Below are 21,652 nucleotides of genomic sequence, written 5' to 3'. Positions count from 1 at the left end.
CAACATTTTGATAGAACAAAGAAAAAATATGTAATCTCACTCAAGCTAGAAAAAGCATTTGGCAAAATCCAATACCTTTGATAATTTTTTAAAATACTCATAAAATTAGGAATGGAAGGGAATTTCCTTAAATTGAGAAAGAACGCTTAATGAAAACCCCACAGTAAGCATCGTAGAGAATTATGAAAGACTGAAAACTTTCTTCCTAAAATCAAGAATAAGGCAAGGGTGTCCACTTCATCACTGCCATTTAATGTTGCATGAGAAATTCTAGCCAGAGCAATCAGGCAATAAAATAAGTAAATAAATAGACATTTCTCTGAATAAGATATACAAACAGCCAATAAGCACATGAAAAGATGCTCAATATCATTACTTGTTAGGGAAATGCAAATAAAAAAACACAATGAGATACCACTTCACCCCCACTAGGATAGCTATAATTTTTTTTAAAAGGAGACTAACAAGTGTTGATGAGCATTACATTGCTGGTAGGAGTGTAAAATGATGCAGTCATTATGGAAAACAGTTTTGCAATTCCTCAAAATGTTAAACATAGAATTAACATACAATCCAGCAATTCTACTCATAGGTATATACCGAAAAGAATTGAAAACAGGTACTGAAACGAATATTGTACAGATTATTGTATCATAACAGCATTATCCACATTAACCAAAAGGTGGAAGCAACCAAAAGTTAATTTTATGTTATGTAAATTTTATGCCTCTGGGTATGTGTGTGTGTGTGTGTGCGTGTGTGCATATGGATGTGTGTGTATGTGTTTCAGAAAAAAAAAAGGTTAAGTCTTGTATATTTTTTTTTTTCTAAAGACAGGAAATATTAAAACTTGGTAAAACTTGGTAAGACTGCTTTCCAGGCAAAATGACTCAAATTTGGCAATGATAATATTAATCTGGATGCTGAAGAATGCAAATCATAGTTATTTGGAAAATTCCCCTCAGTGAGGAACCAGTAAGAAACAAGGACAATTGTCAACAAATGATTTCTGTTCTTCAATCTTCAGTTTGATCTCCAGGAAACTAAAATACCCGGTTATTCAGGAACAGCTGACAATTTTCTAAATGGTATCTGGTGGCTGGATTAACAAACCAAGCTAACATCAAGGACTCCATGGGTTGTGATGTAAAGTGGTTATTTCAGCATAAATCTCCAGGTGGAACAACTTGTTTTCTCACCAACAACCTCCTTTGTTTTTAAATCACAATACTAATAATAGTAATAGCGTCAAGCACAGCAACCTTTTATTAACTGTTTTCAGGCACTGAGATAAGAAACATTGCATATATTGCATAACTGAGCACTCTCAACAAGTTGAAATTATACCCGTTTTACTGATGGAGAAACTGCTCACAGAGAGGCAGTTTCAAGCCAAGATTTAATCTCTACATTCTAAAGAGAAAATCAAATTTACCATCAAGCATTACAAATGAGTATAATGAGTTTCTTCCATGAACTCCGCAAAAACACAAGCAATTGCATTGCAATCTGACATTCCACTCACCCCTGCTTTTCTGATATTGTTGAAGGCAAAAACATCCTTTGTCCTGGAGGTTCACCATTCAGTACAGTAGCTTTTAGCCATCTGCGGCTACTTAAATGTAACATAACTAAAATCTAAAAATAAAAATTCAGTTCCTCAATTTCACTACCCATATTTCAAGCGCTTAACAGTCACATATGACTAATGTCTATCGTATCGGTCAGCTTGGCTATAGGACATCTTCACCATTACAAAAAGTTTTAGTGGACAGCGTTGTAGAGAAATGCTATGCCACCAAATTTCTGATGCTAGATTGACAACCTTGTGGCTCTTCTCTTCTGATTACCTTCCCACAGTTTAGCAAACAATGTGTGTGAACATGCAAGTGTGTCTACATATCCTGCTTCAAAGAGCTGAACTAACAAACTGATCTTGTCCATAGCAGCTCTGAGAAGGCATGGCACAAATACTCCTGGCCTCGAGTTGATTTATCTTGATGTTTGGTTGAATTCCTCACATTTTGGTTCTCTTTGGTAACCTTTTCACCCCGTTCTTTTTTAAGGTGGCTTGCTGTTATAATTCATCATGAACGCATCTCACTCCAGGCCTGGCTCCCCTGACAGAAGGAACAGCCGGTCTTCAAAAGGTCAAAGGCAATTTTCTCCTTTCGTCTTTCTCAGTTTCCAGCATAGATTTGTCACTCTGAGAAAGCATGAATTCTGGATTTGATGTACTTTAATTGATTTCACCCTCAACAAGTCAGACTGTCCATCAGCTCTCTCCTTGGGCTTCCCTGAACTTTGCTTAAGGCTAAGGTTTTCATCCATCCCTGGAACCAAGCTGTCACCAAGCAATTTACTCCCCTTACCAACTCTCAGGACCCATCTCGTTTTCACTCTTGTAACTCTCCAGAGACAGAGGAAGAGATATGCAGGAGAGGTGGTAGAAAGGAAAATTAAGGCAGAAAAAAATGGATGATGGATGGAAAATCCTTTTCCTTTATTGCCTTTTTGGGTGAATTTGTCAGACTGTTTTCTACAAATTGTTAATGGGGTGAGATCATGGAGAAAAATGGGTGGATGGGTGAATGAGTGGATGATGCTTTGATAAATTCATGGGTGGGTGTACAAATAGACACACAGATAAATGTATAAATAAATGAAAGAATACCAGGCACAATCACCGATAACTTGATTCATTAACAGATCTTAGAGTTTTTTATCGATTACTCTACATATGCCAGAAACAGTTATAGGTGCTAGAAGGATGAGAAAGCATATGTAGTCCCTGTCACCAAAAAGCTCACATTCCAAGAAGGAAGGAGGGCATGCAGCAGTAAGAAATTGCAGGATAGATTATATTAAGGATATTTTCAATATTGTGAGAATAAAGGGGGAAGAGTGAGTTTCAAAGACACCGCATGGAAACCCAGGAAATAATGAGTTTTAAGTGAATAAATTAATGTATGTCAAAGTATTTTCTGGGAGTAGAAACCCAAGCTGCCTATTCAAGACTGTTCCCAGGTCAAATGATAAAGCACAATATGTGGGTGCCCCTGAGTTCTCTCTGATTTCCCCTTACCCATACAAAAAGCTCACATTCCAAGAAGGAAGGAGGGCATGCAGCAGTAAGAAATTGCAGTATAGATTATATTAAGGATATTTTCAATATTGTGAGAATACAGTGGGAAGAGTGAGTTTCAAAGACACCGCATGGAAACCCAGGAAATAATAGTTTTAAGTGAATAAATTAATGTATGTCAAAGTACTTTCTGGGAGTAGAAACCCAAGCTGCCTATTCAAGACTGTTCCCAGGTCAAATGATAAAGCACAATCTGTGGGTGCCCCTGAGTTCTCTGATTTCCCCTTACCCATGTGAAGAGCATGGGCTCATGTAAATTTGTATCTTCCTTCATGAAGAAACGTTTAGGAATAAAGGGGCCAGGCATGATGGTGCACACTTGTAGCTCCAACTGCTTGGGAGGATGAGGCAGGAGGATCACTTGAGCCCAGGAGCTGGAGGCTGTAGTAACCTCTGATTGCGCCACTGCACTCCAGCCTGGGTGTCAAAGCAAGACCCTATCTCTGGAAAAATAAAAAATAAAAATAAAAGGAGTAAGGGATTAATTAAATATATTACATCTCCCAGGCATTTGTGTATTTTGAGAGGTTTTCCTAGACTAAGATTCCTCATAGTAAAGAACTTAGTCATATTCAATTTAGCCTTCAGTTTTATCTCCAGGAAACTAAAACACCCAGTTATGTAGAAATAGCTGATAAGTTTCTAAATGGTATGAGGTGGTGGGATTGACAAACCAAGCCAACGTCAAGGACTCTGTGGGTTGTGATGTAAAGTGGTTGTTTCAGCATAAATCTCCAGGTGGGCCACCTTGTTTTCTCACCAACAAAGCCTGGTATGTAATTGTTGGTTTATGTCATGATGGAAAGAATGTCCACCACCTTCCTTCTGAAGCCTGGAGAAGACATTTGTGAAGCCTGGAGAAGACATTTGTAAAACCTGGGTGCTGTCCATGGTTCTAAGGGCATTTGGCATGTTGTGGATTTCTAGTATGAAGAACACAAAGAACACCCAGGATTACAGTGATCTCTTGTACAAAGTTCTTCTAAAGGAACAATTTTAGATTGACTACCTAAAGTTCCATAAGGTATAATGACTTTGAGTGTGAAGATAACCTTACTGCAGAGAAATGTTAAGACTTTAGTCCTGAGTTCAAATCCTACCTTGGTCACTTCTCTGAGCTTAGTTTTCTCTTCTATCAAATTCTACTTTACATAATTATTGAAGGAATTGCCTGAAATAATGAGAGGAAGTAGAGGATAATACTATGGCTGGGTGACAATGCACGTCCATTCTGATTGCCACACTTAACTTTGTGACCTTCTGTGTGTCAGTTTCTTCAATAATAAAATGTGGTTGGGATAATAGTACTATTATCCCATAGAGTTATTATGTGAGAATGAAACAACTTAGCTTACGTGGAGTGACTTAGAATGATGCTTAGGACATAATAAGAACTCATTAAATGCTTGTCATTGTTTGCTATTATTAGATCATTTCCACATCATGGGTTATCATGTGTCTGGACATTTTGTGGAGAAAATCCGGCTTTATCAACAATATTTATTCTTTCAGTTATTCTTTCATTCATTCACCCAATTCAGAAAATAGGTACCAAAGATTCACTCTCTTTCGAATCTTCCCACCCACCAATTACAGAGTCAAACATTTATATGGCAGGATTCCTCGACAAACACTCAAACTGGATTAAAGACTGAATGTTGTTATTTAAGGTTAAAGTTATTTAAGAACCCTTCCAACTTTATTTTTATAAATTGAATTGAACTGAATTGAGTGTGCTAACTACACTGGTGCAGCATCTTTGAGTTACCTTTGGTTCTGCTGATATTTTTGTTCTGTTTTGGTTTTATCTATTCTTGAATTATTCTAACGGATCCCATTTTTAGTGAGATTTTGAGAATGTTAAAATGACACAGCACATAAAGTATAATTTCAGTTTCTTCCATCTGGGCCAGAAGCACAATAGGTGTGTGGCAATTATATTCAGTGAAGGCAGGAATAAATACATGCGTGAATAATGTGAAATTATTTTAGCTTCTATATCTGTTTTTATTTCTTATTAATTTTAAGATGTCAGAAGCAGACGAGCAGTAGGGGTGAATAATTCAACAAAATTCCAAGTTGGCTTCTAAAAAGTGTGTGAGGGGGTACTAAATAGTAATGTACCCTAAGCTCTCCTTTATTGACTTCTTTATTTCCTGGGCCTCCAATTCAGGGATTAATCCATCCAATTTATTTGCTTTAGCCTCAGAAAGCAGTCCCACTTTCCACAAGGACAAAGGCTTAGAGCTGCTAGAATGAATGGCTCTGGTTAATTGATGTATCCAAAGTCTGTCTGTACATCAGCCACTCCATCTGTCTGCTTTTGCTTAAAAAGGCGCCTTCCTTAACTCATGCTTTTTGTATTTTTCCATAAACTAGTTCTACATTTTGGGAGAAGGAGCCTGGTTGAACATTTCCATCTTCTTTCCTGTTTTAAAAAGAAAAACAATCATCCTGATCTGACAGTTTGAATAGAAGTGTACTTTAACAAGATCCTAGGAGCTTATTTTCTGCCCCATAGCAAGGTACTCATTGTGTAAGTTCCTGCACTTGCTGATTCTGTGAGGTGCTGACATGAAGTCACAGTCTAGAAACTGGTGGCAGTTTTTTAAATGTGTCTTAGTATTGGCTGCCTGGATACTTTTTAAAGCAGATTTATGCTGCATTTTAAAAATCCATTATGCTACATTATGAGCTTATTGTCCATCCAGATAATATTGATCAATTTTAGACTTCCAAATCTGCGTGTATAATTGTCCCATGCAATCAAAATTGTTTATGTGTGTAGTATGTTGAGACGTTTATAAAATTATAAATTGGAATTATTTACATATGCCACAATATATTTGATTATGTTGAATGCCCAATTTATATCACCATTCGTTGTCTTTTTTTCTCTATTTCATAATCTTTGCTGGTGACTTGACTTTTCTCTATAGAAGATACTTTTCAGACCACTCAAAATTAGTGTCTTTGACAGATTATTTTAAAGTGGCACATCTTGTATGGTTTGTTCATAGAGTTTGCTTATTATAAAAAAAATTTGGCATTAAAAAAGACACTCAAGAAAAAAACTAAAGTCAACCTTAATTGCATCTCTTAGAGATAGCCACTGTTATTTTTGTCAATTTTATTTTGGTCTGTATGTGTGTATATGTTGCATGTATATGTTGTTTATGCGTGTGTGTTTATGTGTTGAATGTTCACCAATTAAGATCATATTACCTTTGCAGTTTTATATCCAGCATTTTTCCCACTCAACTTTATATCATATGCAATTTATTCTTTTAAATGCTTTTCCAAAACACAAAACTTAATAACTACAAAATATTCCAGTCTATAAATGAGATGTAATTAAGTTAATCATTGTTAATTTTTGACACACAGGTATTTTGCAATTGTTTGCTGGTGCGAATAAAGCTATGACAGACATCTGTATGCTCTAAGTCACTTTGCTGATTGAGTTCTTATATTTAAGTTCTAGAAAAAGAATTTAAGACTTCAATACCCATGTTTCAAATTCCTGCAGCACCTCTGTAATAAAAACTACCTTCTACTCTGTAGTTGATTGAATTATTAGCTTAGATTTTAACTGTGTTCCTCTATCTGTGCCCGTTGCCATCTAACTTTGCAGTTAAGTGTACACGCTAAGTGCACTTCCTCATCCATTGACTTGGGGTTCAGCCATGTGACTTATTTCAGCCAATGGGATGTTAACAGATGTGACATAAACAAGGGTTTGAAATGTGCTTGCACCACATGGCTTGTCTTCTTCCATCTCCACAATCTTTACGAGAAGTGCATGTCCTAGATAGATCACTGGTCCCAAAAGGACTGTAGATGCACAGAGGGAGCTAGCCAACTGGATTGAGGACTTAAAACTTGATGCAAAAGCTATTTAGTTAAGCCCAGCCTAGATCAACCTACTTCCAGGCAATCTGCAGACACATATGAGCAAGCCCAGCTGAGATCAGTAGAGCTGTCCCCAAGGAACCTGCAGATATGGGAGGAATAAATGCTTATTGTTATATGGCACTGGGATTTGGTGATGGTTATGCAGCAATAGCTAATAGATCTACCCTTGGTAATTTAATGAGAAATTTAGTCCTTCATTTAATAACAAACAAATGGTGGCAATACAACATAGTGGTTAATAAAAGAGTCTTGGGAGCTATCTGGACTTAAGTTTGAATGACCTTAGGCATATTGGTTAATCTCTGCGAACCTCAGTTTTATGGTCTGTTAAATGGGAAGAGTATCAGTACCTACTTTCTAGAATTGTTATTAAGATTAAACCAGTTAACATCAGTTAACTGATATCAGTTAATATTAATAAAGTGTTTGGTACAATGCCTATGTCCAAAATAAATGTCAATAAATGATTTGTATGTTTTCCACCAAGGAATATAGACCTCTTCAGATCAGAGGTCAATATTAAATTAGAGTTAATTACTTCTAGACTCTTAGGCTAGAACAGTGTCTGATGAATAATAGGCATTCAATTAATATTTGTTGATTAGTGATTGTTCTTTCTATTGTTCTTCTACTTAATAAAATGAATTGGAAACAGAGGTGGGTAACACCCCATTGTTTGCTAGATCTGGAGTTTCTTCTTTTGCTGAATTACTTCCACAACGATAATAATCTACCTGAGTTTACCTATCAGTGACAATTTTCTTGAAATAAATAAATAGGCATGTTATGTGTACACTGCATGATGGAAAGATCTAGCATTCATACTCCATAGTATCGTAATTTCCCATCGTCATTCTTAGTATCCAACAATCCTCTACACTCCACCACCACCAGTCACTGGATAGGGTCGTAGGGTGATTGTAGACAGATGTGGACCTAAAAAAAGTGTTATGCTGAGCATTAAAGATATTCAACAAACTCAACACACATTTCTATAAAAGTTCTACTAGATGCTGCTTAAAACAAGAGGGACAGGGCTATGGTTTAAGGTTGCACAGGCCATGTCTGCCTAATCTATAAGTATTAAAATTTTTTAGTGAACTTACTGTAGGAAAAAAAATGTCAAGGTGTTTCTACTGAGCTTTCTGCTTTGCAGATAAATTGTTTAAACAAAAGCTCCTAACCAAGATTAGCACAGTGCCTCGGAAAGTTATAAGCACTCAGTAAATGCTAGCTATTATTTTCATTGAAAACTACGGTTAATATTGATAGAACTGGTGATTGTGAGTTAATTGCAGTTCCCCACTTGTGGCTGTAATCAAAGTAGAAGCCCTCCTTTTTAAAAACCAATCTTGAGTACAAGCACTCCAAAACATAATACTAGGATATTTTAATTCATATTTGTTACTCCAACATCAATGCATGCATTGATGCATCTATGCATCAATTGCTTATTGAACACTTACCATGAACTAGATACTGCATTGGGTACTGAGAATACTACAGTGAGGAAAGTATTCTCAAACAAAATCCCTTCCCTCACACAGCCAACATTCAAGTCAGAGAAGCAGATGGGAAACAAATAAAAAACACGAATAATATATATATGTATTTTTTTGATGTGGAGTTTTACTTGTTGCCCAGGCTGGAGTGCAGTGGCACGATCTCGGCTCACTGCAACCTCCACCTCCTGGATTCAAGTGATTCTCCTACCTCCGCCTCCCTAGCCTCTGGGACTACAGGCATGCACCACCACGCCTGGCTAATTTTTGTATTTTTAGTAGAGACAGGGTTTCACCATGTTGGCCAGGCTGGTCTGGAACTCCTGACCTCAAGTGATCCACCCACCTCGGCCTCTCGAAGTGCTGGGATTACAGGCATGAGCCATCACTCTCAGCACAAGAAAATAAATGATCAGTTACTGATAATTTTCAGGAATAAAATAAAAAGAAGGATGTAGTTCACAGTGATGAGATGGTGAGATAATGAGATTGAGTGGACAGGAAAAACACCTGTTCTCTTAGAACTATAGTTCTCTATGTTTATTGGGTCTCCATTATCTTTAAAAATCTGATGGATTCTATGGACTCTCTCTCCAGAAAAAAAAAAAAAAAAATATATATATATATATATATACACACACACACACATACAGGTGCACAGGGCTCACATGCATTGCTTATATTTTATTGAATCTCTGCTTTAGACACTCATCTGAGTCCTATCTTTGGCCATGACATCCTGGTAGCAAAAGCAGAAGTAAGAAATATTCACTTCCATATTGTCTTAGAACAAATTGTCAAAGCACACCACTTCTCTGACTTCGAAAAAACAATTGTCTGAACTCTCAATAGCTAGTGCCTGCATGTTTTGACATAGAGGCACTATGCCTTATCATCTCTGGCAGAGTTCGCTTGCTAGGTACCAGAATTCTTGCCCCCCTCTATGATAGTTTAAAGTTGGGATTCGGAAGCCACTATCCACACAAGGACTACATTTCCCAGCTACTCCTTCTTAGCGGTACAGTCATGGGACTAATTCTTGCCAATGAAATGTGAACAGATGCTGTGTATGACACTTCCAGACCAAATCTTTTAAGAAGCCTTCATCTTGCTATGGTTTCACTTCATGCCAGCTAAATGCCGGTGATTATCGGAACCTAGGGAAAGGTGAAACCACACGATAGGGGAAATCTGGATTCTGAAATCACTACATGAAAGAAAACTACTCACCAACTAGAAGCGTTCACGTTTTTTATGTGAGCGACAAGTAAACTGAAATGGTGTTAAGTCACCAACATTTGGTATTACCCCTAAATGATATTTCCTAAAGTGTGATCCCTGAAACGGCAGCATCAACATCACCAAGGAGCTTGTAAGAAATGCAAATTCTCCCACTTCAGAAGAACAAAGTCAGAAACTCTGGAGGGGTGGGAGGAACCAGAAATCTGTGTTCTAATTGGCCCTCCAGGTGACTGGGAACCACTGCTCTAAATACATAATACAGTGCCTACGAATGGGGGTTATAAAATCTGATTTCCTTGGTTCAGATCCTGGCCCGATCACTTATGAGCTATGTGATCTTGGGCATGCTACTTAACTTCTAGTGTCTCAGCATGTTGCTAGGTATGGATACCTAAGGGTAGATCACAATAGTATCTAAGTCCCATGCTTTGACGTGAGCATTAAAGGAGATCATCCATGTGGAGGGCTTAGAACAGTGTCCAATGCACAATAAGTGCTTAGAAAACTTTAACCGTAATGCTTATCAAACTGACAGCCAAGTGTCAACCCCAAAGTTTGCATAAAATGGACTTTTCATTTCTCCCCCTCTGCTTAACGCTATTCCCATGCATGCTTGAATCGTGGGCACATTTGTCCTGGCAGGCATTCATTCCATCAGAAAATGATTATGGAGGTCCTTCCATGTGCCAGACATCATGCTAGGATCCAGACCAGCAAGGGAAAACAAGGCAGACTGGATCCCTGCCTGGCGATAGGCCTCTGACCTGGCCGACCTCACTGTGGCCAGACAAGCAAGGACAGTGAACAAACAGGTGGCTGAACTGAGGGAATAAGACCAACACATTTTTTCTTTGTGCAAATTTCTGGCTGATTTTCTTTTTTCACCCATGCAAGAAGATGCCCTTGCTTTTTCCAACAGCCGCCCTGTGTGCAGACTAATGTTTGAATCTATATTCTCTAAGCTGCTTTAAAATATGATGCTCAGTGGTTAATCCAAAAGCTGTAGAAAGAGCCCTGATGCCAGGTGTAAGCATATTTTTAAAGAAGAGGGCATACTTTCAAAACTAGCACCTGGGGCCAGCCAATTAAATTCCTCAATGAAAAATGCATGGACAAATGGAAGGCTGGATGCCTCCACTTTGATTCTTGCTCAACTCTGATTGGCCACAGGTTTGGCAGTTTTGTTTCATTGACCAAATGGTACCCATCACCCCCTCATGAGGACTTGCACCTGCCCTCAAAGGAACCAAAGCTGCCAGCTCCCCTCACCCCTTTGAATGCTCCTTATCAGCTTTAATACATAAAGCCCTAGAATTTGTCAGCTTAGATTCCCCACAATTTGATGGGCAAAGGGGTGTGTGCTCCAAGCAGCCTGCCAACTTCACCATCACAGCTGCAACTCTCCACAGACACTCTGCTGTGGAAATGCAAAGAATTTTACAAAAGAGTCACCCTAACCTCACATAGTCTGTGAACTCCAGTCCTTCTTGTTCTTTCCTGTTCTTTCACAGGAGATCCAATTTCTCTCTGACTCAATCTTTGTCAGGGCACAAGGTCAACTGGCTGGCTTCTTATACTCCTATGGTCCCAGATGTATACAGTGGGCAAGAAACGAATAAAATAAAATCTGTGCCCATGGCAGACATCAATAATCAATTCCAGAACTTTTATCCCTTGCCTAGATCCATCCTCCAAATTTGTGAGTGCTTCAGACAACCATCACTAATTAATCTTGGTGGTCATTTAGACCTATTTGCCATTACAATCTAGACCAGCCCTTATACAGAAAATAAAACAATAAAAACAAGAAAGGAGAATGACTTATATCCATCTTCAAACAGCGTGTGTGAGTCAAAATTGAGATTAGAATTCAAGTGTTCCTAATTTCCAGCCTTGTGCCCTTCCTTATGCCAAGAGACCATCAGGCCCCTTGAAGTATCTGGAGATCCACTCCACCTCTCCAGATTAAACAGTCCTAAATAAATGACCCATGAAATGTTCTCGGGTTCAACTTTCACCTCCCACCAGTGGGCAAGATAAATGGTGTATTAGTCGGCTATTGTAGTAATGCTGCATAACAAACCATCCCACAAATCCAGTGACTAATAGCTACAAACATTTATTCTCACATTCATGGGTCTGCAATCAACTGTGGCTCAGCTGATGTGGGCCTGGCTTGGCTCCATGACTCCACATATGCTGCAAGTGTGTTTATTCTGGAGTCCTGGATAGAAAGGCAGTGACTACCTGAGTCATGCCTTTCTCATCATGGATTAAGAAAGCTCAAAACCTGAACCAAAACATGCAAGCATGTTTAACAATTCATGCATACATCACGCCCTCTAACATTGCACTGACCAAAGCAAGCCATATGACCAAGCCCAAACTTAGCAGCATGCAGAAAATCTCTCCCCACATTAGTAAAGGGAGGGAGTGAATATTTGCTAAATAATAATATATATTATTTAAAACATGGCTTTTAAAATTATCAAGAAACCTTTCAGGGAAGGTTTGGAGAACAGAAGCCTTTTTTTCACAGTGAGATTATACCAGGCTCTCACTACAGAAAGTTGATAAGCTGCTGAGCACCAGACTTAATCTCTGAGAAAGCTCAATCATGTATTGTGTTAATATTGGCTCTCTGGTTTTATTGCTGATTCCCCTGCCTTAATTCTCACCCCATGTAAGACAGATCATGAATATTTTAGTGGCCAGAGAGTGAAATCCTCAAGAGTCACCTTTATGTCTTCCTTAATGCTGGTGTTTTGAAAATATGTGGGTTTTCCAAAAGAAAGTGTTGAATAAATGATAAAATCATGGTGGCTAAGAGTATGGGTTTGGGAGAAAGAGTAAGCCAGATTCAAAGCTAAAGCCATCACTTATTGGCTGAGTATACTTGGTCACTTGTCTAACCTTTCTAATCCTCAGTTTTCCCCTCTGTGAGTTGGGGGTAGCCATATCTGTCTTGCTGGGTACCTGTTAAGTAACATAATTAGGCAAAATGCCTGCTCCATCCTAGGCTGTCAATATATTCTAGCTCATATTTTTATTCATCCTTTATTGAAACTAGCTTAAATCACTGAGTTCCTCTGATGCAGTAGCCAATAGTGGCACTAATCTAATATTTCTAATTCTTTTCTTTTCAGGCACCTAGAAGAATTGTTCTTCTTGTCCTCTTTTGAGGATAGGCATACCCATGTGCTTTGCTTTGGCCAATGAAATATGAACAGAAGGTATCTGTGTCACTTTGGAACAGAAGCTTTAAGAGCCATGATCAATGATTTCCATGTTCATTTCCCACTGCTGTGGTGACTATGAAAGCACTTGTTAAGATGAACTCTATATCAGCCTGGATCTCTGAGAGACTTCATGGAGCAGAAATCCTCCAGCCTATATGCATAGTGTACGTAGTATGAGAAAGAAAGAAACTCATGTTAAGCCACTGAGATTTGGAGGGTGGTTCTTACTGCAGCATAACCCAGCCACTGTGCCTGTATACTTGGTATTATTAAGTTAAATACTTAATATATACTTGATGATATACTTGGTATTATTAAGTATACTTGGTCTACTTACAGAATATTATGGATTATATTTTCAGAAAGGTTTATGTTGCAAATAAACCAGTTATACATGCCAGTATACCAGTACTTCCCCATATCTACAGAGTAGCCCTCTTAAGTCACAGAAGTTCAAGATTTAGAAAGAAATAAAGAACACCCTGATTTATACAACTAAGGCCTCAGGAAGAAAGGGGGTGGAGCTGTCCTCACAGACCACTGTGTCTAGGAACTCAAATCCTATTCTCTTTTTTCCTTTACTTCTTCACTCTGCTTCTCTCTGCATGCTGCCTTCTTGTGTCTTCCTGAACTCTGACTTTCTCCAGGCAGTGAGAAAGTGGCCGAGTGGCCATAGGTGCTCTAGGCTTATGCACCATTAGCTTCAAGATCCTAGGACCATGTTTCCCAAAGTGTATCTCAAAGACCATCTTGGATGTGAATTACATGTGCATATATTCCAGCTCCTCTCCAACTTTACCATACTGATTCAGAATTTTTAGTGGTTTGGCCTGGGAATATGCATCTTACCATGTTTATCAAGTGATCCATAACCAAAGTTGCACACCTAATCTAGTAAAGGACCATGAAAAGCCTGGCAGGAGTGGTGGAGTGACAACATGGGCAGCCCCACTAGGTTTACAGGGTTACAGGGTTAGGGTGAAGGAGACACAGAGTCCCCAAAGTTGGGAGTCAGGAGAAGGGATGCATGAAGCGTACACACAGCCATGGAAAGAAATTGTGAGCCCAGACAGCGCTCCAGTCTGGTTCTCCCATAATTGGGAAAATACTCTGAAACCTAATCTACCTGAAGACAGAAAGCAGAAAAAAACAAATCTTCCTCTCCTTTAAAGCCATTAGCAAGTTTCAACTTCTAAAAAGTGGGCAGGGCACGGTGGCTCACACCTATAATTCCAGCACTTTGGGAGGCCGAGGTGTGCGGATCACCTGAGGTCAGGAGTTTGAGGCCAGCTTGGCCAACATGGTGAAACTCCATCTCTACTAAAAATACAAAGATTAGCAGGGCATGGTGGTACGCGCCTGTAATCCCAGCTACTCGAGAGGCTGAGGCAGGAGAATCGCTTGAACCCAGGAGACAGGGGTTGCAGTGAGCCGAGATTGCACCACTGCACTCCAGCATGGGTGACAGAGGGAGACTCTGTCTCAAAAACAAAAAAAAAGTGCATTATGAGGAGGAATTATTAGCTCCTGAGCACCTATTCCAAGCTAAGTACCCCTTGACACTCTGCAGAGAATGCCAGTGTTTGGCTAACACAGCACCCATTCCCTACTTCTCCTCTTTCCCATGCCTGCAATTCTAGAGGGTGCAATGTCAAACTCCTCCTTTATCAGCTTCTCTTGCAGCCATAAGTTATCATGAATTGTCATGATGTGACCTGAGCCACATCATGGCCAATGAGATGTCAGTGAAAGCTACTGAGAGCTTCCAGGAAAGACTTTATTTTCCTAAAAAAAAAAAAAAAATCTGATATTTCTCCCATCCTATACCTTGAAGGTGGACATGATTTCTGGAGCTGAAGCAGGTACTTTACAACCATGAAGTAAAGGCTAAGAGTATCTTAGAGACATTCCTCTGATATCATTCTGCCATAAACCCATCCCAGCAGGTGTTGGCCTCGAGATTCCTTGTTGTGTGAGATAATTGAGTGTCTTTATGGCGTTAGTCACTGTCAAATTTCCTTTTTCTTGCAAATGAATGAATTCCCATCACATGCCTTTCCTGATTTATTCCTCATAATAATATAGGCATTATCATTCTCACTTTTTAAGTAAGGAAACTGAGGTTAGTCAGTGAAGCAGGTCATTTCTTTAAGATCACAAATCAAAGAAGTAATGGGACTAGAATTCCAAACCAGATTTGTGTGACTCGAGGGCTCTTTATAAGAAGCCTGCCTACCTGGATGGCTACACATTGTCTTTTCTATTTGTTTTTGTCCTGCCTCTTAAAACTATCATGTAATTACATTTTTTATGTACTAACATAACAGTCAGGAGAACAATAAGTACAGTGCCTGAGACACAGAAGATAATCCGACCATGTTCAAATAACTGTTCATTATTTGAGGTTTATTAAGTAAAGGTAGGAGACTTAACCCAAAGACTGAGGACGAGGAAGGGTGGATTCAATATTCCGAATCATTTATTCATGAAGTGAATAATCTTTGCCCCTTCTACTGGTAGCACTTAGCTGTTGCTATGTAACATACAACCCCAAAACTTAGTGACTTAAAGTGATAACCATGTATTATTAAAAGTAATTGCAAAAACCTCAGTTGCTTTTGCATCAACTAATAATGTCTCGTGAGTCTAGGAGAAGGCTGGATGGTTGTGTTTATCTTGGCTGAGCTCAGTTGATTTAGGCAGGGCTTATTTTTGTGCCTATGGTCAGCTGGGGGAGTTAGCTGGGGACTGGCTGATTTAGAATGGCCTTGGTTGAGACATGAGTTTCTCACATGCTTTGCGTAGGCTGGTCCATGTTTGTTCATGAGTGGATGGCAGGGATTCAAGAGTGAGCAGAGTAAGCAGAAATCTGTTAGTGCTTTTTAAGCCCTGGTTTGTATCACACCTGCCAAGGGCCAAGCAAGTTACATGGCCAAACTCAGAATCAAGGTGTGGGGTAAAAAAATCCTTTGCCCAGGGTGGGTGTGGTGGTTCACGCCTGTAATCCCAGCACTTCGGAAGGCCGAGGTTGGTGGGTCACCTTAGATCAGGAGTTCAAGACCAGCCCAGCCAACATGGTGAAACCCTGTCTCTACTAAAAACACAAAAATTAGCCAGGCGTGGTAGTGGGTGCCTGTAATCCCAGCTACTCAGAGACTGAGGCAAGAGAATTGCTTGAACCTGGGAGGCGAAGGTTGCAGTGAACCGAGATCGTGCCACTATACTCCAACTTTGGCAACAGAATGAGATTCCATCTCAAAAAAAAAAAAAAAAAGCCTTTGCTCTAAATGGGAGAAGAACTGGGGAAATCACAGCAATAAACCTCCCGTAGATCCCATGATGGATAAGTAAGAAGTAGCTATGTCTATAACCTAGGCCTGAATAACTGCTGGTCTTCCTTGGAGAGGTGAAACAGCAGAGCGTGAAAGTGAGGAGCTATTCCCTAAGCAGACCAGTAGGGTAGGAGACAGAAGCATTGTGCCTTAGAAGACCTGAATTTTGAGTCCTGGTTCTGTCATACACTTTCTCTATGTGACCTTAAGGAGAGAGACCACTTTCCTTTTCTGGTTTGGAATTTCTCTACCTAGAAAACGATAGAGACAAACTTTCAGAGGCCAACAACTAGAGGTCCACAGACTAGATCTGGCCTATGCATTTGTTTTGTTTGGCTTGTCCAGTATTCTAGTTTTAATTGAGCCAACATTTAAAAGTTAGAATGTTTCAGATAGAAATCTGGATTTCTGACATATGGTTTGGATTTGTGTCCCTACCCAAATCTCACGTCGAATTGTAATCCCCAGTGTTGGAGAAGAGGCCTGGTGGGAAGTGATTGGATCATGGGGGTGGATTTCCTCCTTGCTGTTCTCATGATAGTGAGTGAGTTCTCACAAGATCTGGTTGTTTAAAAGTGTGTAGCACCTACCCCTTTGCTCTCTCTTTCTCCTGCTCTGGCCATGTGAAGACGTGCCTGCTTCCCCCTTAACCTTCTGCCATGATTGTAAGTTTCCTGAGACCTCCCCAGCCATGGTTCCCGTACAGCCTGTGGAACTGTGACCCAGTTAAACCTCTTTTCTTTATAAATTATCCAGTTTCAGGTATTTCATTATAGCTGTGTAAGAACAAAACAATACACTGACTTTGCTCAAAAATCCTGAAAGATTCAGCAAAGTTGGGTCAAGATTCCATTATGGCAACAATGGATGCAGCTGAGCTGTGGATCCTTATCTGGGATATGCGTTGCTCTCCACTAGCTGACCTACTGCAATCTCATTTACACCATATTGTCTCCTAAACACTAAGATTTTTCTTACACTTGGCTGAACTCACTAATTTAAACTCACCTTTTGTCACTGTAGACATTTGAATTGGGTTTCCTGGACCAAATAGTGTGATAGCTGGACTCTGTGAGTCCACGGCATTGTTTTTTTGATGCTTAATTTCACAGGTCAATACAGAAATTCTGTCATCAATTCCCCCTGATTTTAGGCCAGTGGATCTTAATCCTATGGGAACTCAAATCCATTTGAAATTCTGATGACATCTATGAGCAGAAAAGTGCTCAAATAAGTACACACACGTTTGAACACATACACACACACATACACAATATCACATAGTGCTTTGTCTGTCAACCTCCATTATCATAGAAGATGCAATTTGTCTGTCCTGCAGTCTATGGTGAACCTCAAGTTCTCCATCAAAGTAATCCCACCATAGCCCTGTCTAGACAATTTTCAGATCTATTCAGGACTCCAGAAAAGCATCTTCCCCCAACAAAATTTCTTATAGTCAGAAGTCACCGTCTGTTCCCAGTTCCCTCTCCATTTCCCATTCACTCTTCCAAAGAACAGAGAGGAAAACAAGCAAGTTATAGCCAAGTGACCCACGCTGAGAAAAGAGCAGAAGTCAGCAGGGCCCTGACCTTCCTGTGTAGGTAACAAATTGGATACCATGTTTGCACTGAGCCCTGGAGGGAGGGAAAGAAGGGGGAAAGTAGGGAGGAGGAGGGCAGTGTGGGATGGAGGTGGGGTTACAGGGTCAGCCGACTTGGCTTTAGGCATCCACATAGCAACTCCATCCACCCCTTCCCAGGAAGCAGCCACTGCTGCAGGGCACACAGAGGGTAGCAGCTGGAGGTCAGCAGAGGCCAATGCATGCACACACAAGGGTGTGTTTGTGTGCTTGACTGTGTGTGTCCATTCCCAGCCAAGGGCAGGGAAAGCTACTGAGTTGAATTCTTTAAAGAGATCTCCAAGGACTTTCTGACCCAATCCCCACTTATTAAACATATAATTACTTTCTTTTTTTCTTTCCCTGCATTACCAGAAGACAGTGTAGTTTGGCCTTTAGGTGCACAGTTTCTGGAGCTAAACTCCCTGAGTTTAAGTCCCACCTGGACCACTTAATAGCTGTGTGAATTTGGAGGGTAACTTAACCGCTAGTTGCCTCAGTTTCTTGTTTCAAAAAAAAGTGAGATAGTAACAATGACTTCCTCAAATATTTGTGAAAACTTAGTAAGTTAATATGCATAAAATGCTAATAAGCACAAACTATAATTATTTATTCAGCAGACACATATAGAGGAGCCTATTTATGATGTATTAATTTTCCTGAACATCTACTCTGTCCAAAGCAATGTTCATTTTATGGAAATTATATTAACCTTCCCCCAGAGCCCTGGCACAACACATGCATTTAATTCCCATTTTACAGATGAGGAAACTGAGGTTCAGGGAAGTTGGGTCCCTTGCCCAGGTTTACCCCACTAATGAATGATGGAAACAGCCAGTTCCATTGCATTTCAAAGCCCTGGCTCCTAATCAATTCATTATGATCTCCAATTTGCTTTTGTATTCCAAACACCCAGGTCAATGTTTGACATATAAGCAAACGAACCAATGGTTGGTTCTGCCATTCTCCCTTTCTTTGCTCTTTCCACTTTAACCTTTGTCCAGAGGCAGCCCTGAGGAAGCCATGCACTTCTTGGATATGCACATCTCTTTTCTCTTTTGTGCTCCTTGATGCTGTTCCATTAGTCTTCATCTTCATCACTCAACTGCCATCCATCTCTCCTACTAGTACCTCCTTGGAAGTAAGGCCCCAAATATTTCTCTGGTGCTGGAGGAAACTCATTCTTTCTGGTTTAATTTGCCCCGTCTGGCCTTAATTGCTTTGCCCTGTTGTGAGAGGAGACCTCCCATGGCGACGGCCCGAAGATGGGTTGGGGGGTGGGAGGGTGGAGGAGGAAGTCGGGGTGAGCTGTTGAGTGGAGAGTGGATTAGTCCAAGGCCAATGGGGCAACGGAAGTTGGGGATCTCAGAGCCTGTGGCTCCAGACCCACCCTTGGTTGTGACGTTTACGATTGAACTTGGTCAGCAGCATGTGTCTAGGGGCTGTGCCGGCCTCCCTGGCCCCTACCTTGAGTGTTTGGTCCTGCAGCTCATTAAGCAGTGACACTTAGCACATCATCAAACTGCTTTACAGGCACAGCCCACACAGCTCCTGGCCTCTGGAGTCCGCAGGTAGTGGGGGGACGCTGACCTCCCAGCAACTGGAGCTGGGACTGGGTGGACACACAAGGGGATCAAAAGACCTCATGGGAAAACCAGACCAAGAACTGGATTAGGGCACCAGGACCCCTGACCTTTCACCTCCAGAAATGATACAAGACAAAGGTGCATCGGAAACAGGGGTTCTGGGTGTGGTGTCAATGAAAAAACATGGCATTTGATGTCCTGTGAACAAGGCTCAAATCCTGGATTTGCCACTTCCCAGCAACTGTGGAACACAAGCAAAGTTTTTACCTTCTCTGACTCTCTGTTTCCTCAATAAGGCCAATAGTACCTACCCCAGAGGGCTGTTGCTAGAAATATTGGGATGAGACATATAACATGTTTAACCCAGAGCAGGCAATAAATGGTGATTATTTGAATTACCTACTCCTACTTTCCCACTTCCTGAAGAGTGAAGAGATCAACGGGATCAGGCTGACAACTATTAGTTTTACCCCCATCCTCCCTCCCACCTCCGTGCCCCTTTTTTGGTGTGTGAGTTAGTTCTGGGCTTGAAACTCTGAAAGTAAACATTGCCTTTTAATGTCACAAAAAATCACAATAGGAAGTCAACAACAAAAATAAAGCAGCTTCGAGTTAACAAGTGTCTACTGTGAGCCAGGTGCATTCTCATTCCAGATAGATGATAAATAGATAGATAGATAGATAGATAGATAGATAGATAGATAGATAGATAGAATCCCATTATGTTTTCACAACTCTGTGAAGCATCTACAAGTATTTCCATTTTACAGAGGAGGACACTGAGGCTCAGAAGGACTAAGTCATTTGTCTCATGTCTCATGAGTAAAGCTGTGATGTAAACCCAGATCTATTGACTCTGAGATTTTATTCTTTCCAACGTTGGATAGCCCTTAAAAGGGGTGGGAGGGAAGAACAGCATGTCGGAGATCCCTGGCAGATCAGGGGGTGCTTCTGGTCCACGTCCCCTGTCCTGAGTTCTTGAAGGTCCATTTGCAGATCCCCTAATTTCCAACTATCCTTCAGAAGCCTCAAATATATTCCTAAATCTCCTTGAAACAGCCCTGGCCAAGAAGAGCCTGCCTTCATGGTTGATGTGCAGTGATGAAACAGGGTTAACACTTCATTAGGTCACGGTGCCATTTTGCATTTTATGGATATTCGGTAACACAAGCAACAACAAACTCACAAATTCCTAGGCCTCACTTTCTCTGGGGGTGCAGGCTCAGGATGAGGGCCCCCTGAATGTGGGCATGAGATAAAACCTGTGCCTGACTCTCATGAATGTGTGGAGAAGATGCTTTGGGACTTTGGAATCATGGCCCCATCCTCGCTGCCACTTCCGTGGCCCTTTTTTGGTGTGTGAGTAAGTTTCGGGCTTGGAACTCTGACGGCAAACAATCCTTTTGGCCTGCCTGAAAGGTGAGTGTATTTTGTAGAGATCCTGTATTCATTTGCTGGTCTGCCATAACAAATTGCCACAAACTGGGTGGCTTAAACAACAGAAACATGTTGTCTCACCAGTCTGGAGTCTAGAAGTAAGATGGAGGTGTCAGTAGGGCTGGTTCCTTCTGAGGCTGTGAGAGAAGATCTGTTCCATGCCTCCCCTCTAGCTTCTGGTCATTTGCTGGCAATCTTTTGCATTCCTTAGCTTATATTAAGTTGGTGTAAAAGTAATGAAAATAATTGTGATTTTTGCTGTTACTTTTGAGAGCAAAAACTGTGATAACTTCTGCACCAACCTAATAGAAGCATTGCCCCAGTCTCTGCCTTCATCTTCCCATGATGTTGTCCTATGTGTGTGTCCATCTCCAAATTTCTCCTTCTTATAATGACACGGGTCATACTGGTTTCAGGCCCTCCCTCATGACCTTATTTTTACGTGATTACCAAATAAGGTCATATTCCGAGGTGCTGGAGGATTAGGATGCTGACCTAGGAATTTTTTAATTCCATCCATAATAGTTCAGAAAGAGAAACAGGACTCACTCTTAGGTCAGTCTGATGAAATCCACGGACCCAATTCCCCAAGTCAATTCACAGGAACATGTGCATTTACAAATGTTATGTGATTTT

General features: G+C 40.5%; 1 long non-coding RNA gene across 1 annotated transcript in view; it reads right to left on the bottom strand.

Annotated features, from left to right (window-relative positions):
* LOC134732056 (uncharacterized) overlaps positions 1 to 21,300 on the bottom strand; it is a 71,956-nt gene extending 50,656 nt beyond the window's left edge. The window contains exon 1 of the long non-coding RNA XR_010114967.1: positions 21,098 to 21,300. This is a non-coding gene — a long non-coding RNA (uncharacterized lncRNA). The remainder of the gene's footprint in view (positions 1 to 21,097) is intronic.
* Positions 21,301 to 21,652: the final 352 nt, after the last annotated feature.

This window comes from Symphalangus syndactylus, chromosome 13 (genome assembly GCF_028878055.3).
Source record: "Symphalangus syndactylus isolate Jambi chromosome 13, NHGRI_mSymSyn1-v2.1_pri, whole genome shotgun sequence".
NCBI classification, from domain to species: domain Eukaryota; kingdom Metazoa; phylum Chordata; class Mammalia; order Primates; family Hylobatidae; genus Symphalangus; species Symphalangus syndactylus.
Note: the sequence above shows the minus strand (reverse complement) of the source record. Positions and strands in the feature narration are given on the sequence as shown.